Source organism: Furipterus horrens, unplaced genomic scaffold (genome assembly GCF_987537825.1).
Source record: "Furipterus horrens unplaced genomic scaffold, mFurHor1.1.pri manual_scaffold_2, whole genome shotgun sequence".
NCBI lineage: Eukaryota > Metazoa > Chordata > Mammalia > Chiroptera > Furipteridae > Furipterus > Furipterus horrens.
Window position 1 is genome coordinate 10,161,679 of NW_028327172.1, and position 20,571 is coordinate 10,182,249.

Genomic DNA, 20,571 nt, shown 5'->3' on the forward strand with positions numbered 1-20,571 from the left:
ATTTGCGTTTTGAGAATGCCCTGGAAGTGGAGGGGAAATAAAAGCAGGGGGCCTCAAGTGGGTGCCTGGCTGTGCCCCTGGGTGGGTCTGTGCCACGCACCCCCTGTGTCAGCTCTCCCAGGGCCCAGCAGAGCCCAGCTAGTGTGAGCTTTGTTCCATTCTCTCCCCTCCCCCTCCCCCCACAGGGCTGGGACTGGCGGGAACCCAAGCCAAACACTTAAGACTCATTAGTGGGGCAAATGGAGCCTGGGCTCTGCTGGGAGGGAGAAAGGCTAGGGGCCCACTTCCAGGGAAGGCAGAGCTAGACCTGGTGAGCGGGTGGGGGTCTCTCTCTCTCTCTCTCTCCCTCATGGTTCAGGGCCTTTGATAGGAGGCGGGGATCGAGGAGACCAACACCCAGGAGCTTTGGCCACGGAGGCAGGTGTCTGAGAGCAGACGCAGTTGGGAAAGGCATGTGATTCTTGCCGGGCAGCCACTTCTCAGGCTGTGTCTGGGGTTCTTGGGAGTGACCTCAGAGGGGCAGGTTTTGGTCTTTTTGAAAATAGATTTGGATGTTGGAAACAGCAGGAAGTCCCCTGGATGCCTGTGTTGGGGAATACTTGGGGCGGCCAAACAGGCTGATCGATTTTGGTCAAAGGTGGCTCCAAAAGCCGTTTCTGAAGAGTTGGCTGAGCTCAGCAAGAGTGATTAGAGTAAGTGCACAGGCCACTTGGAAGGCAACAACTCAAATGTGTTTATAAAGGAATCAAACCCTTTCTGTGCACGTTAGGAATCTGAGTGGTCCCTTCCCAGGGTTTTTGCTGATAGCTGTCAGGGAATCTCGTCCCCATCCCACTGCAGTTAGAAAACAACTCAACACAGCCTCTCCCCTGTTCCTTGCTTCTGATGCCCTCAGCAAGAGCTCATTTGTGCATGAACTGGCTACCAGACAGTGGAGGAAGCCTTGGAAAATGAACAGGAGGGGAGCCCAGAGAACAGGCCCACATGTCCTATGATCCCAAACTGGCATTGGTGTTCGCGATGGGTTGGGGCTGACAACCAGCTGGTCCTTGCCCATGGCCCTTGGTATCTGGGAGGCAGTTGTGGGGTATTGTGGGAAGTCTGACGGTTTGCTGCCCACCGTTAGCACTTTCTTCCCCAGCATTCTGTCCCCTAAAGGTGGTCCAGCCATCTGCAGCCCATCCCTGAAAGGCTTACAGATAGGGTAGTTCCAGTGTAGGAGTAAGCAGATCAGTTTACATTCTGCTTCTGACCCTCAGGGACCCTCTTCGAGCCTTAGCTTCCAAAGAGGTGCAATAAAGAGAGCACAGTAGTCCCCACTGATCCACAGGGGATACTATTGTTCCAAGACCCCCCAGTGAATGCCTGTAACCACAGATAGTACTCAACTGTGTATATATACACACACACATGTATATATGTATACACACATGTATCGGTATCGGTATCGGCAGCCGTCCGTCTCGAGAGACGATGGTGTAGCTTCTTAAGAGTCTATCTGCACCGCCGAGAATGGCTGTGCAGTCCGACTTGGGAGTGACACGGTATCTGTCTCCTCCCGTGTTAAATCGACATCTTGCGATGACGCTGGAGTGTCCTCTCCAGTGAAGCTGAAGCTACAGAGCCTGGGCAGGGTGATATGGAGGGTCTGCTGTTGCCCATGCAGCAGACCCCCCCTCTCTTCGCAGCTGAAGGGTCCAAGGGAAAGACGGAGTCAATACAGCTTGGCTTCAGCTGCGCCGCAGGAGTTGCCGGTGTTGACTACAACGTCAAACTGCCTTAGGGACTCCGGCTCCGGATTTTCTGTCGGGGTTTACTCCCTTAGCCTTTCCCCTGAAGAGGTATGCCGCAAGGCAGCGGAGGTTTTTTGGAATCAGAGTTTTCCTTCTCTACACACATGTATATATATGTATAAATACACTATACACACACCTATGAAAAACTTTAATTTCTAAATCAGGCACAGTAAAAGATGAATATCAACAGCATAAAATAATTATAATCATATACTGTAATACAAGTTATGTGCATGTGGCTGGTCTCAAAATACCTTACTGTCCTGCAGTCACCTTTTCACTTAAAGGAGGAACTTTATGGCCTTTCTCTGGCAAATCCAAACTGCCAGCCTCACTCCTCTCGCCCTTTTGGGGCCACCATGAAAGAAGCGTGGCTTGAACACAAGCACCACAGTACAGAGGCAGTCACTGTGGTAATGGAGATGGCAGCTGAGTGACTAACGTGTGGGGAGCGTCTACAGCGTGGAGACACTGGACAAGGGGATGATTCATATCTCAAGTGGGACAAAGCAAGGTGGTGTGAGATTTCATCACGCCACCCAGATCGGCATGCTATTTAAAATTTATAAATTGTTTATTTTTGGAATTTTCCATTTATTGTTTTCAGACGTGGTTGACCGTGGGTATCTGAAACCATGGGAAGCGGAACTGTGGATGAGGGGGCCCTACTGCGTCTGCTTCTCAGAACCATTTGAGGTCTAAATGATGGAGGGTGACCTTCCCTGGGACCAAGCAAGTGGTCCTGGCTGGCCTGGTCTTGTCTTGCTTTCTTTGGATGGTGGAAACAGAGGACCATATTTGGTTTCCTTGACTCCTGGAGCAAGCTGACAATGGCCTGGAAGCTGCTGAACAGGATTTTCTAGGGGCTGATTTGCCTGAGGGCCTCTTTGAGTCAGCGGTCTCCTTACCTGGGACAAGCCCCCTGGCCCGGCGGCCGGTGCTCTGACCCCGCCCCTGCCCCGGGCCCCGCCCCTTATCAGGCCCCGCCCCTTGCCCTGGCTCCGCCCCTGCCCTGCGGCCAGAGCTCAGAACAGCCAGGAAAAGTGCTGGCAGGTTTCAGAGGCTCACCACCCACCCCTGGGGGAGTGCCAGGCCTGGGTGGTGCGAGCCTTCTGGGAGCAGAATGATAAAGTGAGTTTTAATCGCTGCCCAAGGAACGACTCTAATTATACTTTTATTTATATAGCTCTCTGTCTCCAGAGGGCCAGACAATTCATTCATTCTTTTTTTTTTTTTTAACAACAAAGTTTGTTGAATTTTTTTGTGGTGACAAAAGCAAAGCATATTCATCGTAGACCACTTAGAAAACACAGGGAAGTAAAATTAAGAAAAGATATTGCCTGTAACATCACCATTCAGGTATACTGTAACATTTTCTTTAAAAAGAATACTTTTTAATTTTAGAAGAGATTTAGATTTACAGAAAATTTGCAAAAATAGTATGACGGTTCCCCTAAGCCCACATCCATGCGTATCAGTACAGTACATGGTCACAACTCTTGGAGCAATATTGATACATTAATATTAATCACAGTCTACACTTTAGTCACATTCCTTACTTTTTAAAAAGTTTTACTTTATACCTAACATTCCTTTTCTCTCCTAGGATCCCATCTAGGCTCCCGCATTACATTTAGTCATCTTGTCTCAGGCTCCTCTGGACTGTGACTGTCTCAGACCTTCCCTGTTTTGGGCGACTTTGATGGTTTTGAGGAGTATGTACTGACCAGCTATTTTGTAGACTGTCCCTCAGTTTGAGTTTGGGACCCTTCTCGTGACTAGGCAGGCGTTCTAGGTCTTCAGGAGGCAGAAGTAAGGTGCCATTCCTTTATCAAAGGCACATGCTATTGATATGACTTCTTGCTGTTAATTTTAACCTTGGCCAAGGGAGTGAATGATAGGTTTCTCCTCTGTCCAGTCACTCTTTCCCCTTTCCGTACTGGACTCTGTGGGAGGAAGTCACTAACTCTGGCATTTTCGTACATTTACTTCAAGTTTCAGCCTTTCTTCTTCTCCCCCAAAACAAAAGCAAAATTCCACAGGCACTTCTTAACCCTTGGCATCTGTTGACCTTGTCAGGACCCAGCATCTGGGTTTTAGCCTTGACACTTTTATTTTCTTAATTTCTGGAGACTTTAGCATAGAGGCGCATGTTACCATTTTAACTGGGTCTGTGCCTTGCTTACATCAATCAGAACAGAATCGTCGAGGTGCTGCTCCGTGCCAGCACTGTGCGAAGTGCTCCCATGCCTTGTTAACCCACACGTGACCGCGGATGAGATGCTGCTGTTCATTTCACGACACGGACGAGAAAACTGTGATTTGTACAAGTGAAGACAGTTGTCCAGCATCACACGGCTTGCGAGTGACAGAGCTGGAACTCACACCTTGGTCTGTAATCTCTGGAGCTTGACACTAGACCACACTTGACTGGACTGGTTAAGAGCCGTCACAGAGAAGGGGGGTTTAGCATGCAGTCCCAGAAGTTTGAATCAGCTCTTCCATTTATGAGCTGTGTGGCCTTGGGTAAGTCACAGCTCTGTGCCTTTGTTTTCTTACCTTGCAATGGGGACAGGAACATTATCTTCCTCCTAGGGCTGTTGTGAAGATTAAATTACTTAAAACCAAGGCTTGGTTCAAGGTAGGCAGTCAATGAGAGTTATCATTATTGTTAGGACTGCTTTTCTTCACTTTCCCATCCATCCACCCCTCTAGGAATGGCATTGCCTGCTCTGGGCCTCTGTTTCCTGGTCTGCAGTGGGTGTTGAATCAGAACAGGAATTTTTAACCCTTTTTGTGTCATGACCCTTTTGGGCAGGCTGGAAAAATAAAATGCACAGGATAACAAAGGAAACTATCCTGAAATACAGTTGTCAAATATAAAAAAGCAAATCTGTGACATAGTAATACATGTGTTCATTTATGAATGCATTAAACAAGATGTCGTGGTATGGTCTAACCACCCCCACAATTTTGAGGTAGGCAGTACTGGTCATTATTCTTAGAGACAAAAATCTTAGGTACTCCTAATTCTACTGTGGTTTGATGTTTGTGTTCATAATAGAATGCTAAATTCCAGTTACTGATTAGTGAACGTTTTTCCCCCTCAAAGTTCACAGAGGGCTGAATTTTTAACATGGACCCCAGATTAAGAACTGAGTTGGAGGAAGCCTGGGTCCCTTCCAGCTTTCACACCTGTGCTGAAGTTGGATCCCCCCCAGAGCCCTGGGGTGGGGAGAGGAAGCCCTGTGCTCTGAGGACGATGGTCCCAGGACAGACAGACCACAGGGCCTTCCCAGTCTCAGGCAGGCTTTCCCGGATTGCTCTGTTCTGGATGTTTCAGAGAAACTGGCTGGCAGCTCCCCACAGAGCCTTTGCCCTGGCTGATCAATGGCTGCCTCTGTAGATCTATTGATCTAGCCTTTTGTTTTCCAGAAACAAGCAGCCTTTCTCTGGTTAACCCCTGCCAGCCTGGCCCCAAATAGGATGCCTTCTGTGCTCCATGCTCTGTGCTGGGCCAAGACGAACATGAGGAGTAGGATGGCATCGGTGGATGAAGGGCACCCACCGAAGTCCAGGACCTATGTGGGGCTCTCTTGCCTCAATGTCTGGCTTATTTAATGGGCTGGCAGCAAAGAAACTGGACTTTGAACCCCAGGTCTGTCTGAACTTCGAATGCTGTGCTATCTTCAGGGTACCAGCAGCCTCTATGCCTGCTTCCCCACACAGATGAGTGTGGGGTCTTTTCCATCCCTGGATGCACACAGGTTCCCTCTGCCCCAACACACATGGCATGCGCTTGCACACACATGTTTCCTCAGATTCACAGACAGGTCGGGTCGGGACTGGTTTCCCCAACCTGAGAAGGAGCCATTTCAGCCCCTGCCAACCTCCTTGTCATCACTAACCACCCCTATCCTGGATATCTTGCGGTTAAGCATCGCCTTCCCCAGTTTTTGTTTTAGAGCACACAGCCTCTTGGGTGGTGCTAATTCTGACCCTAAAGCCTTTCCTATCCTTTTTGGAGCAAGCAGACCAGAGGCACTGAAGGAGAAGCCAGGGGTCTGACAGACAGGCACCCTGACAGGACTCAGCTGAGGCCCTTGGTGCACCCCTCGATTCAGTTCAATCAACAAACACTTGATCAAGCCATCTGTTCTTCCTGCTGGGGATGTGGGAATGAGTCAGGGACAGCCTCTGGGTCCAAATCTGGCGTGGGAGGCAGCTACAGGACAGAAACCCAGCTATGGTGTCACAGAGATGAGAATGCCGGCACAGGTTCGAGCAAAATCGCTGACTCAGAGGAACTTGAAGGGAAATGTCACGGCTGCAAGGCCCGGAAGGGGGAGCTTGTCAAAGGGGTGGGGGGTGGGGGAAGGAACGGCACCCCAGGTGTGGTGAGGGGGTCAGTCTGGGCAAAGGCCAGGTGGGGAAATGTGTGACATTCTGATGTCAGGAGTCATCTAGTCTGCTCCAGCTGCCACAGCAAATACCACTGGCTGGGTCCTTAAGAGATTTATTTCCTCACCATCGTGGAAGCTGGAAGTCCAAGATCAAGGTGTCGGCAGGGTGGGTGTCCTCGGAGGCCTCTGTCCTTGGCTTGTAGACAGCCGTCTTCTCTCTGTTTCCTCACGAGCCCATGGTCCTTCTTCTGCTCTTGCCTGTGCCTAATCTCTAACCTCTTTTTTTTATAAAGGCACTGGGCCTGTTGGATGACAGCCCACCCACATGACCTCATTTGAATGTAATTACCTCTTTGAAGACCCATCTCCAGATACAGTCTCAATCAGATGTATTAGGGTAGGGCTTCAACACATGAATGAGTGGGGGTGGGTCAGGGGGCAATTCAGCTGTAACAGGGATTGACTGGGTGGGACACCGGGTGGGGTGGACAAGTCAGGAGAGGCCTTGACTGTCTGGAATGGGCTTCCCGCAGCAGGGCTTCCAGGCACCTGCTCCGGCTTCAGGAGACCAATTGGAAAGTGAAAGCATTTCTCCCTGTGCCCCATGCTCTGGCACTTCTGGGAACGGTGATATCGCTCAGGCCTACGGTCCTCAAGGTTGGTCAAGGGGCGAGCCCCAGGGAGGGGACAGCATTGGACTTTGGCCCCGGGCTCTGTGGGAACCCTGCCCAGCTGGGTGGGTCCCAGACACTTACGGAGTAGGAAACCTTCCTGCTTCCCAGAAACTCCCATCCGGACAGGCCTGGCTGCACAAAGACCTCCCCCAAGCAGAGTCTGGTGGGCCGCTCAGCCATGCAGAGAGGAAAAGGAGCAGAGTTCTGCCTCTGAGGCTTTTGCCCACGCTGGGTGACAGAGGAACCCGGTCCCCACAGTGCTGCCGATGTCCTGTGCTGGGAGTCAGGCGGTCTCTCCACCTCTCTGCTTCCTGCTTTCCTCCTCCATAGAGTGAGGGGTCAGAATAAAATTTCTGAGGGCCTGGCCTCTGGCACTGCCTTTAGGATCCTGAAACCGGGAAGGAAGTCAGGGAGGAAGGGCCAGAGGAGGGAGTGGAACCATGCCCCGACTTCCACTCACCGGCCAGGATGGGGAGACCTGGCAATTTGCTTTCCCAGGTCATGGAAAGCTGGCCGAGGACGGGATGGGGCTGGGGGCCCAGCTGGATAATTCTTTAAAAATTCTTTTTCGATCTCGTATGTCCAGTGCATGAATTTTAAGTATAGAGCTTGATAGACTTCTAAGTACGAATAAACTTGTGTAACCAGCACTGAGACCCTGACAGAGAACACAGCAGAGCTCAGGGGGTTCCCTCCCGCCTCCACCTTTGCACCCCACTCTCAAGTAGCTGCCATTCTGACCATCGATTAGTTTTGTCTGCCCTTGACTGTCATGTAAGTGGAATCATCCAACAGTACTCCTTAGTTGTCCTGGCTGGTTTGGCTCAGTGGATTGAGCGTCGGCCTGCGAGCTAAGTGTCGCTGGTTCAATCTTCCAGTCAGGGCACATCAGAGAAGGAAAACTCTGACTCCAAAAAACCTCCGCTGCCTTGCGGCATACCTCTTCAGGGGAAAGGCTAAGGGAGTAAACCCCGACAGAAAATCCGGAGCCGGAGTCCCTAAGGCGGTTTGACGTTGTAGTCAACACCGGCAACTCCTGCGGCGCACCTGAAGCCAAGCTGTATTGACTCCGTCTTTCCCTTGGACCCTTCAGCTGCAAAGAGAGGGGGGGTCTGCTGCATGGGCAACAGCAGACCCTCCATATCACCCTGCCCAGGCTCTGTAGCTTCAGCTTCACTGGAGAGGACACTCCAGCGTCATCGCAAGATGTCGATTCAACACGGGAGGAGGCAGATACCGTGTCACTCCCGAGTCGGACTGCACAGCCATTCTCGGCGGTGCAGATAGACTCTTAAGAAGCTACACCATCGTCTCTCGAGACGGACGGCTGCCGACGACGACTCCTTAGTGCCTGGCTTCTTTCGCTGGTTGTTGTTATGCCTGAGAGATCCTCCCACTGGATTCTGCAGGAAACAGGGAAGCCCTGCCTCAGAGAGTCTCTTCCACATTTGTGGCTGAGCTCGCTTCCCCATCGAAACATTCCTTGACTTTCCTCCCATCAGGATATCCCTGTCCTTGAATCTGGGTGGGTTTGTGACTGCTTTGCCCAATAGAGCAGGCTAGGAATGACACTGTGGGACTTCCTGGGCTGAGGCGTAAAAGGTGATGCAGCTTCTGCCTTATCTGCTCGACCACTCGTGCTTGGAGCCCTGGGCACCAGGTAAGATGTCTCGGTATCCTGAGGCCGCCATGTTGTGAGGAAGCCACACCACACGGGCAGGCCGCGTGAGGTGCTCTGTCCTTAGTCTGACTTTGAGTCTAGCAGCCCAGACCCCTAACATGTGAGTGAACAGGCCCCGGAGGATTCCAGCCTCCCGCTGTCAAGTCATTCCCTGCCTTTGAGTCTTCCCAGTTGAGGCCTCACATATCATGGAACAGAGACAAGTCACCCCCTCCCCGGTCACCCCATTTACCAAATGGCCTAACCCATGGAATACAGACACATAATAAAATGGTCACTTTAGGCTGCTAAGTTTGGGGGTAATTTGTTACCCCAGTAATAACTGGAACACAGGGTGAAAAGTGGCTGAACTCAGGAAGGTCAAGTTCAGCCTTCTCGCTGGGTGTGAGGTGGCAGGAAGATCTGCTTTTTGAGCCCTCCGGCTGCTTCACAGGCCTGCCTCCACCTCATCCTCTGCCTTTTTCCTCTGACCTGCTCTTTTTTGTTTTAGGGCACGTTTCATTCTCTGCCTCCACCCACCCCCCCAGTAAGGGTGTGATTCCTCCCCCACATCTTTGCCTCCCTATTGGAGACCCCAGAGGAGGGGACTGTGGAATATTCGAGGAGCACGGCCCCAGGCTGTCAGTGCTCAAGAAATGTGTGTATCGAAAGCATCGTCACTCCTTGTCACCTCAGGTGTCCTCTCTGTGGCCTCTGGATGGGGAAACCACTCAGGAAGCAGGACTTTGGCACCCGGGCTCTGGGAACTCTTTTCTGCGGACCCAGATCCTGGTTAAGCTTTTTATCTACATAATGAAATGTCATCCTTGCTATATGGATGGAACAGAGTATAGTAGCAACAATGACTAATCTGGCATAGTGGCTCTGTCACTTACCAGCCATGTGACATTGGAGAAATTGAGCTCTCTGAGTCTTAGTCCCCAATTCTGCAAAAAGGGCATAATGATAAATAGTCGTGGCTTTGTCCAGGGCTGCAGTGCAGACTAAAATATTATAATACATAGACAGCATTTGCTTAGTACATAGAAAGCCTTCAAGAAATATTATGCAAACAAAACAGACTAGGAGGAGGGGAGTTTACATGAGAGGCATTATTACTGAGATTTTTACAGATGAAGGAAAGAGCTGAGGCGGAAACGACATGGTGCCAGTTTGGGTCTGTCTGTTGCCAAAGCTCATGCTCCTTCCACTCTGTCTGTTTGTCTTTAGAGCAGGTGTCTGTCGGTCTGGAGCCCATGCATGACCTCGTAGAGCTGCATGCCTGCTCAGGCTCACAGCCACGTCCGAGGCCTGTAGAGTCTTGTTGGTTTCCTTGGGACACAGGGGCAGCCCTCTGTAGAGCGTCCTCTGGCCTCAGTGACCCTGGCCATGCTGGCGACTGTCAGTGAGCTGATGTAGCCACTAAAGGACCCTCTGGGTTTGGGGGTTTCAGTACAACTGCCCTGCCTTCCAGAAGGCCCTGTTTTCTTTCCTTTTTCTTTCTATCTCTCCCTCCCTCCCTCCCTCCTTCCCTCTATTCTTTTTCCTTCCTTCCTTCCTTCCTTCCTTCCTTCCTTCCTTCCTTCCTTCCTTCCTTCCTTCCTTCCTTCCTTCCTTCCTTTCTTCTGCTTCTCTGTCATCTAGACTGGATTCAGCGGCTTGGAAACTGCCCTTGTCTCAAACAGGTGTCTGAGGAAGAATCTGTTTTATTTTATCATTTTAACAGCTTTACTCAGATATGATTCACATACCGTACAAACCGCCCATTTAAAGCGTGCAATTCAGTGACATTTAATAATAGTCACAGAGTTGTACAACTATTGCCACAATCAATTTTCAGACATTTTCATCACACTCTAGACACCCTGTTCCCTTTGACTTCATCTTCCACCCTCAGCACCAAGCAACCCTTAGTCTCCTTTCCGTCTCTATAGCTTTGCTATTCTAGACATTTCATGTGGACAGAACAATATGATATGCGGTTCTTTGTGCCTGGCTTCTTTCACTTAACATGTTTTCAAGGTTCATCTATGTTGTAACGGGTATTTCTATTGCCAAATACTATTCCTGTGTGGCTATACTGCATTGTATTTGATAGGTACTGGGCTTGTCTTCACGTTTCGGTTGTTCTGAATACTATTTTGAACATTTGGGCACACACGCTTGCAGACATAGGTTTTAATTTCTGGGGGTCATATAATGAGGAGTGGAATTGCTGGATCATAGATTAACTTTATCGTTAACCTTTGAGAAACTGCCAGGCTGTTTTCCAAGCAGTTGCACCATTTCTACTCCCACCAGCAGTGTGTGAGGGTCCTGCTTTCTCCCCAGCTTCGCCAACACCTGACTTTTTGATTCTAGCCATCCCGATGGGTGCGATGTGGTGTGTCTCCAGGCTCGCCCTGTGTTCCCGTGATGGCTAACGACATCAATCATCCTTTCATTGGTGTGTTTGGTCTTTGGGTATCTTCCTTCTTTGGAGAAATCCGTATTCTTACCCTTTTCTGGTTTATCTTTTTATTATTGAGTGGTAAGAGGTCTTTATGCATTCTCCATACAGTCCCTTATCCTGGTTTACTTTTAAGAATCTTTAGGAAAGGCCATTTCATAACTTCCGTGTTCCCGTGTATGCTGGCTGGGGAACTGCATCACAAACGAAACCTTGGCTCATCCGTGAAGCAGAACTGAGCCCCCCTTGGAAACCACAGCTCACATGCATTCCCGGTGCCACTGAGAACTGGTTCCCCGTTCCCCTCATTTTCCTTTTCTTGAGCTTTGTCTGATCAGTGGGGTCCCCAGTGGCAGAGCGTGGAGTCGCTTATCAGTCACTTGTGGGACTCTTGCAACCCTCAGGGCCTCACCTGCCCCAAGAGAGGCTGTATTGGCCACCTCCCACTTGGTTTTAAGAACCACTGTCCTCCCAGGCACACTCTGAGAGTAACCCTGGCATGACACGAGATGGCCCCTGGAGGGCAGCAAAACTGAGACGAAGGCCCAGGGATTGGTGGCAACAGCCAGTGTGGATCCCTGGAAAAAGAAAACAAAAAAATAAAAATAGAACTACTGTATGGTCAGCAATCCCATGTCTGGGCCTCGAGCCAAAGGAATTGGAATCAGGATCTTGAGGAGCTACCTGCTCGCCCATGTTCACTGCAGCAGTATTCTAAATTGGCCAAGACGTGGAAGCAACTTAAATGCCCTTTGATGTTCGATTGGGTAAAGAAACCGTGGTTCTCCATACAATGGAATATTATTCAGCCTTGAAAAAGAAGGAAATTCTTCTATTTGCTACAACGTGGGTGAACCTGGAGGGCACTGTGCTCAGTGAAACAAGCCAGACGCAGAAGGACAGAGAGTGATGGTCTCACTTATATGTAGCATCTAAAACAGTCAACCACACCGGAGCGGAGAGGAGAATGGTCATTGCCAGGGGCTGGAGGGAGGGAGAAACAGAGAGGAATCCATCCAGGGGCACCGAGTCAGGTTATATGAGGTTAACAAATGCTGGGGAACTACTGTACAGCGCAGAGCCTATAGTTAACAACACCGTGTTGCATACTTGAAAATTTGCTAAGAGGGTAGACCTTGTGTTAAGTGTTCTTATCACACATGCAAAAATGATGAGGGCATAGATTACGGGGATGGTCTCATGGGGATCTTATCTCCAAACTCATCAAGTTGTAGGCATGAAATATGTACAGCATTTTATACACCTTAATAAATAGTTTTAAAAAAGAAAGGAAGAAAGAACATTCCCTCCTTGCAGGCAGCTGTGTGTGAAGCTGGGTTAGGGGGTCAGATTGTTCTCTGGTGGAAGCCAGGGGTGTCATGTAGTGCCACACGATCATGCCCTGGGGAGGAAGGAGGGGACAATGGCATCGCTTTGTCTCAAAGAAGGATCTCAGCAGCATCTCTGAACGTTTATTAAGCTCTAAGGCTGAGCCAGGCACTGTGCTAAGCATTTTATATTCCTTATCTCATTTAAGTCCTCACCATAACCTGATGGGTTAGACACACTTCATCCTCGTGTTACAAAGGAGGAAAGCGAGCCCAGAGAGATGGTTGTGCCAACTGGTGCCCAGCTAGCAGGTGGCAGAGCTGGGATCCAAACCCAGGCTGTCTGTTCTCAACACCTGCACTTTTAAATTCCTCCTTCTCGATGCCCAGGACACAGAGCTCTTGAATCCAAATCGGGTTGATGTTCGTTTCCATATCATCAGTTTCCATAGAAATTTGCATGGGAGGCAGCCGAGCGGTGGAAGAAAGAGCTCTGAGCAGGGAGTCAGAAAACTGGCACATGAAATACTCTAGCACGCACAGGTTTTGTGTGCCTTGGGTCCATTACATCATCTTTCCCTAAATTTCCTTACCATACAATGGAGCTAAAATACCTACGTCATAGGGTTATGGTGGGGGTCACATGAGATTATGGCAGTGGGAATGATTTATAAGCTCTCAAGTTGGAAAAGTCAGGGACTGTTATTCTTATGACATTGTTCTCTTAATTCAGGTCAAATCCTGTAATTAGCAGCCCCCAATGTAGATAACAAGAGTTCTGAGTCGTAGCCAAGAAGTTCAGTGTTGGCTCCCTTCTTCTGAGCAATACTGAAGACAATAGAAATGGGGCACTGGCCCCAGCGCTGGATTTTGGAGTTTCTGGTATTTGGTTAATCACAGAACCCTAGCCATCCCTTCCCACTTCCCAACCACCAGCCTGAATCTTGGTCCTTTCGGCGTCACCCCTGCCCCCCTCCTTTCTGCACTGGCTGGCTGAGCTGGCTGTGCATTGACCTGTTGCTACCTCCTTCGCAGTTGTGTGGTTCCTTGTGGCGGAGACAAACGTATTTGCCGAATGTCCACACACTCATCAGTTGGGTCAGTGAAATGTAAGCAGCCCTGCATGTGTTTCTTCTAAGCTGAGGCAGTTAAAGGGCCAGCTTCCTGCATTGCACCTTTCCTTTCCCCTGCAGGAGGCCGCCTGCAGGATGGAGAAAGGCCACTTGATTCAGTCTGTGTGTGACATGAACAAGAAATAAGTCTTTGTTGTGATAAGCCACTGCGATTTGGGAGTTCATTCGTTAAGTGATGAAGCCTAGCATTGCCCAGACAAATATATTTCCTTCTCTCAGGCTACGTAGTGGGGAAGAAGAAGGACCCGCTTCTAGGAAGAGGAGCATGAGCAAAGGAAGGGAGAATGAGAAAATTGGTGTGGACAGCCCTGTAACATAGCAGTGAAGGTCACACGCTTTGAGTCTTGGCTCTGCCATTGGCTGTGTGCCTTGGATGAATCGCTCTCTCGAAGCCTTGGTTTCCTTAACTGTCAAGTGCAGACAACAAGAGTGCCCAGACCTTGGAGTGGTTGTGAAGACTGAACAAGAGCTTAAGTACTAAAGCAGGGTAAGTGCCGGATCAAAATTAGCCATGTTAAATATCAGTCATTGTTATGATAAGGGAGGACTGGGGAACTGATTTCCGGGCAAAGAAAAGTGTTTTCTGTTACCGTAAATGTGAAGTCTAAGATGGTAAATAGGAGGAGACAAGGAGACAGGGTTTTCTGAGGGAACCTGGAACTAATTCATCCATCCTGCATTGCATCCATCCATCCATCCATCCATTCATCCATTTATCCATTCATTCATCCAAAAGACTCAAACATTTAAAAAAAATGGGCATTCTCTAAAGCTGTGAAGGAGTCTCTAACCAATAGGGAGACAGAGCTTGAAACACTGGGGTTATTGGAGATGCCCTTTTATGGTCCTGTAGCCTCCTGAATAGGAGTTAGAAAAAACAGGAAAGTCAGGAAGGGAGTCAAGGCCCATGACAACTTGGTAGGAAAGGAAGCAACAGGAAACCAGCATCAAAGTTAAGTGCCTCTCCTTGGGGCTGGTTCTCCCATGTGAGGAGCTTGGTGGGAGGGCTAGTGGAATGTCCATCCCAGAGCACCATGGTCCAGTGCTCTGTGTCCCGCTCGGTCTGGGCCGGAGCAAGATGGTGGAAAGCCAGGCTCTGTGTCACAGAAGTTAAATCTCTGTGATTGATTTAAGAGTGGGTATGTGATCAAATTGGTCCAGTGAAGGACATTTCATGACATTTCAAGACATTGGACACGAAAGAATCCAGACACATTAGTTGATTTATTTACCTAGTTCAAATCCTAGTTCTGACACGCGTTGGAGAGATCACGTGACTTCTGGGTCTCGGCTGGTCTTCCTGTGAAATCGCTCAGCTGACACTTCATGCTGCTGCCTGCCTCATGGAGTCACCGTGAAATGTGAACGAGATAGCGATTGTGACATGGCTTTGTGACACACCAGCCTCGTGTCATTGTGAATACACAGCCCCACAGACGGAATCTGAGCTGATGCTTGAGTGCTCCCCATTATTTGGCATTCTGGTCAGTGTCTTACACATATTTCTCACTCGGGCTTTATAACAGCTTCATGAGTTGGGCCCTATAGTTCCCCGTTTTATCAATGAGAAAACTGAGGACGAGGGGATTAAGTAACTTGCCTGAGATGGTCAGTAGGCTGTGGTGCTGGGATTTGCGTCTGTGAGTTGGTCAAGGTGCTCCCGCCCTGAAGCACAGGTCAGCGCTGCTCAGTAGAATGTTCCATGATGCGGGTGATGTTCTGGAGCTGCCCTGCCCAATGCAGGAGCCCTGTGGAGCCCTCGAAAGGTGGCTAGTGTGACAGAGGCACTGAATTTTTAATCGAATTTAACTGGAATTAATTAAAATTTGAATTTAAAGAACTACGTTTGGCTCACGGCTTCCGTATTGGATGGCACATTAGGCTACCCGGCCTCCTGAGTGATGCGCTGATGCTGCCTTTCAGACGGCACAGACGGGAAAACAGGGTGTTCTCCAACCTTCACAGCCACTGACTTACCAGGTTGCTGTACTCCGACTCATTGCTCCCGGCTTTAACCCCAGGCTTCAAACAGGTCCTGACTCTTCCCTGCCGGCCCTATACAGGAAGTCTGTCCATTCCGGAGAGGTGACAAAGGGCAGGGATTTTCCCATGGAAGGGGCCAGGTCTCCCATTGCCCCATGGGAGGTGGCTGTGGAGGTTGGGTGCCCCTCCCTGCGCCACACAAGCTGCCAGCTCTGAGCTGAGCTTCCCTGGTAAGACGAAGTTCCCGCATTCCCTCTCTGGGATGGAATGAAATGGAAGCCAAGCTGGCCAGGGCTCAAGGCTTAATTAGCTGAAATAACTGTGAATAATAATCTTTAAAATGATAGTGGTTAAAACTCAGGCCGCGCTGCTTCTGATTATGCAGCCGGCTGGCACGAGCATCCCCTTGCCAGCTCAGCCGCGCCAAGTCGGCCAGCCTGCGCGGGGTGACTGGAGTGTGCCCCGCGGAAGCCCCTGCCTGCCGTGCTCCTGGGGTGATGGGAGAGGCGAGGCTCAGCACCTCTGTGGCTCTACTTTGCATCAGCGTGATGGTGGCCAGACCCACAGAGCAGGATGGCTCTGAGGAGTCAGCCCAGAGGCTTTGCAAACCATCAGATGCTCCCCAAGAACTACAATTAGACAGGCTGCCTAGCTGTCACCAACTAAGGGACCCTGGCAATGGCGGCTGCGTGACGTTGAACATGAAGCTTCATGTGTCTAATTCTGTTTCCCCTCTGGAAAATGGAGGATGAAAATGAGCGTGTGTGCCTGCCCCCTTCTCGGTCCGAGGCGGGCTTATTGTGGGTGCTCAGCAGACATGACTTTGCCGCTTTTGGCTTTCTTTTGTTTCTCTGCTGGATCTCTGGAAATGGTCCCAGTGAAGGATGAGAGGGATGGATTGGTCAGGAGGGTGGAAGGAGCTGATGCTTCAGACACTCTTCTGCCTTCATACCTACCAACCGTTTCTCTGAGGGATGTGGAATGCAGGGGTGTGAGATTTGGGAGGTTTGGGAGGACAGCAGAAGAGGCAGTGAGGGGGACCCTTGCAAGAACAGGTCTTTCGTGTTCTCCCCTAAAATCCCAAGCAAGGCAGAGGCCTCCAAAGCCAAGAGGTCACTTATCATAGTACAATGATAAAGCTGAACCATAGGAAATAGCCATTTTTTAATGTCAAAAGTCAGTTGAATGTGCGTAGGCTTTATAAGATAAACAAGGCCATTTCACTTGACTTTAATTAATTAAGTCTGCGTTAAGCTACTTACTGCTTCTGTGCATCTGTTTAAGGACACGCGAATAAAAAGTGTAAATATTTTAATAATGGGATTTAAGTAGCCCTTCAAAACACATCAGGAGAGAGGCTATCAGGCAGGATATAACTAACTGCCAAGTAGTTTGTAACAAAATGATGGGCGTAGGTGTTGGAAGGAGGGAGCAGGTGTTCCAGAGTATGTGGGGTGGAGGGCAGGTTAGCCGAAGGAAGTGGGCTAAGTAGTATCTGGAAGGATGGTCAGCAGCTTAAATAGGCAGAGAAGGGTCAGAATGATGCTCTGGGGAGAGAGAAATGATAGGATCAAGGTCTGGGTACTCTGAGGGTCACCAGGGCAGGGAGGCCATGTCTGGTAAACATTTCTGCAGCTCACACAATCCCTATAACAGAATAGGTACCAGTATATATTGAATAAAAGAAAGAAAGAATGAATGAGTGAATGAATGAATGAATGCATGTAACGTGTGAACACCAGCTGTCTGGGAGGTAGTGGGAGATAAAGCTGTAATGATTAACTGGGAAGAGCTCTGAATACAAATGAAGGAGCTTGGATATTACTCAGAGGACATAGGATTTCCCTACGATGAATTCAACAAATATACGAGTATTATATGATGCGCCAGGTTCTAGGAGTAGGAGAAAAACCCTCTAGATCTCATAATTTGCTGATTTTTTAAAAGTATATTTTATTGATTATGTTGTTACAGTAGTTCCATCCTTTCCCCCTTTGCTCCCCTCTGCCCAGTACACCCCTTCCCTCCAGCAATCCCACCCCCCTTAGTTCATGTCCATGTGTATAAGTTCTTTGGCTTCACTCTTTCCTGTACTAATCTTAACTTCCCCCTGTCTATTTTGTACCAACTGATTATGCTTCTTAATCTCCGCACTATTCCCCCATTTCTCCCCCTTCCCCCTCCCAGCTGATAACCCTCCAAATGATCCCCATACCTAGGATTCTCTTCCTATTCTGGTTTGCTTAGTTGGATTTTGCTTTTATTTTTTAGATTCAGTTGTTGATAGTTGTGAGTTTGTTGTCATTTTAATGTTCATAGTTTTGATCTTCTTTTTCTAAAGTAAGTCCCTTTAACATTTCATATAATAATGGCTTGGTGATGATAAGCTCCTTTAGCTTCACCTTATCTGGGAAGCACTTCATCTGCCCTTCCATTCTAAATGATAGCTCTGCTGGATAGAGTAATCCTGGTTGCAGGTTGCTTTTCATCACATTGAATACTGCTTGCCAGTCCCTTCCTGCCTGCAAAGTGTACTCTGAGAAATCAGCTGATAGTCCTATAGGCACCCCCCTGTAGGCAACTCTCCGCCTCTCTCTTGCTGCCCCCAGGACTCTCTTTATCTTTAACCTTTGGCATCTCAATCATGATGCATCCTGATGTGGTCCCCTCTGGGTCCAGCTCACCTGGGACCCTCCGTGCTTCCCAGACTTGTATGTCCATCTCCTTCACAAAATTTGGGAAGTTTTCCTCATTTTTTTCAATTTTTGCTTCCTCATTCTGCACTGGTGGACTGTTTTTTTCTTCTTTGTGTTTTGTGTTCCAGATCATTGATTTGAACCCTGGTTTCCTTCCCTTCACCATTGGTTTTGTGTGGATTTTCCTTCATTTCACTTAGCATAACCTTCACTTCTTCTCTTATGAGTTTGCTGTACTCAAGCGTATCTGTCAATCCTGTGAGCATCTTTATCACCAGTGTTTTGAATTCTTCATCTGTTAGGTTGTCTATCTTCTCATCTGTTAGGTTAGCTATCTCCTCATCGCTTAGTTCTCCCACTGGAACCTTGATCCGTTCCCCCTTTTGGGCCATACTTCTCTGTCTCCTCATTCTGACAGGCTCCTGTGTTTGTTTGCCTCCGGGTCCCAGGTAGAGCTGTTTCTTCTGTTACGTTGTAAGGGGCAGAGCCTTAGGCATTCATCAGTATAGGGTGACCCATTTCATCACGTTGTGGCGCTGTATGTGGGGGAGGGGTCCAAGAGGGAACAATGCTGCCTGCCCAGCACTTGCCCCTTTTCTAGGCACCTCTCCCACTTCCTCACAGGACTGGTGCCCCTCTAGCTGCTGCCCTGGCCGTGTTCCGAGAGTGGGTGGGTCTGCAGATGTTCTAGGACTGTGGGGGCCCTTTAAACAAGCAGACTCTGCTGAGACCGGCAGTTTCTGCCTCCGTTCCAACCCCCACCAGTCTGCACAGTCAGAAGCAATGAGGCTTGATTTTGCCTGGTGCTGGGACCGTGAGTTGCTAGGTCCGGTGAGGAGCTGGGAACGCTCCCCAGGTGTCCCTCCGACTTTAAAACATGTGACTGTGCTTTCTGCCAGCCTGCCACTGCAGCCGCTGCTGCCCCCACCACACCGAATCCTCTCCGCCCCGGCTCCGCCCCTCCTACCTCTCTGGGTGAGTATTTCTTCTTTATGTCTTTGTTTGCTAGACTTCCATGCAGTTTGATTTTCTGGAACTTCTGGTTGTCTTTAGCTTTGAGGTAGTCGTGGAGGGAAATGCAGCATGTCTGCCTATGCCTCCATCTTGGCCCGAAGTCCTAATCTGCTGATTTTAAGTTGATGTGCTCCTAGAAAACCAAGGCCATTCTGTGTTAGTCAGGATAAAGTTAGATTATGTTGCAATCACAAATAACCCTAGAATTCCAGTGGCGTCCAACAACAAAGGGTTATCTGTGGCGGACTCCACTGCAGCACCCAGGTCAGTTGTGGCACTTACTCCACGGTATCTTCATCCAGATCAGCTGATGGAGCCGCCAATATCTGGACATTTCTGCTCCTATAACAGGTAAAGGTAAACATGGTCCATGTCCTGCTGGGCCTTACAGCTTCTGCTTAGAAGGGACCCATTTCCTTGGCTAAAGCAAATCATGTGGTCAAAGCAGAGAGAGGTCAATGGGATGGGGAAGCATAGTCCCCCACCCTCCTCCCCAGGGAGTGGCAGTAAATATTTCTGAACAAAGCTATCATAGCTCCTCAGGGCGATTTTCTGCAAAGGAAGAGTTAGCAGGTTAGGGAAACAGATAGTAGGGAGAGAGGTGATCTGGGGATGCATTTTTGGGTTAATCTAAGTCTGAGTTTTTGGATAATTTTCCTCCAGCTGTACAAAAGCCATTTTTGCTTGAGCGGTCTTTCTCAGCCATGTTCTGGACAGGTGAGTGCTCTGTATAAGAAGGGACGCGTTACATAATTTGTAGGTCCAGTGCCATGTGAAAACAGGAGCCCCTTGTTCAGAAACTATTAAGAGTTGCAAGGCAGTGGCAGCAAAGCATTAAACAGGCATAGAGCCATTTTAGTGCGGGGCGTTGTGTAAGAGTACAGGTTGCAGGTGCACAGAGCTGGCCCTGTTCATAGGTAACCTCTGGTTCCGGAAGTCCAGCCTGGCGAGAGCTCCCCTCTCCTCTGCCCTCCCCCTCTGACTTCCTCTGTGTCTTTTGCTCTCCTTCTGCCTCATTTGCCCTTCGTGAATAGCCTGGACCCAAGGGAGAGGCAGGAAATAGGAGCAGCAGGAAATGAGAGTGCCAGAGGGCACCTGGAGGCTCCTCGGGGCTGCGGCTTCCACGCCAGAGGCCTCAGCTCACTCCCCACAACTCCCTCCTACCCTCTGCATTCTCTTCAGACCTCAGGTGGCCACCCCATCTTCCTGCTCCTTCAGATGTGAACAGCCATTTTCTGCAACCCAAATCTTCAGGCTCTCCACACCATTTCCACCCTCTGGGGACACAGTTTCTGTCCATCTGCCCAAGATGACTCCTTCCACCTCTGCTTTGGATGCCTTCCTTGTGAGATGATCGGTTATTCCCCCTCACCCCACCTTTTTATGCCTTATCTGTTTTACTCTATCTTTCAACAGGGTCCTCTCTATTAAATTT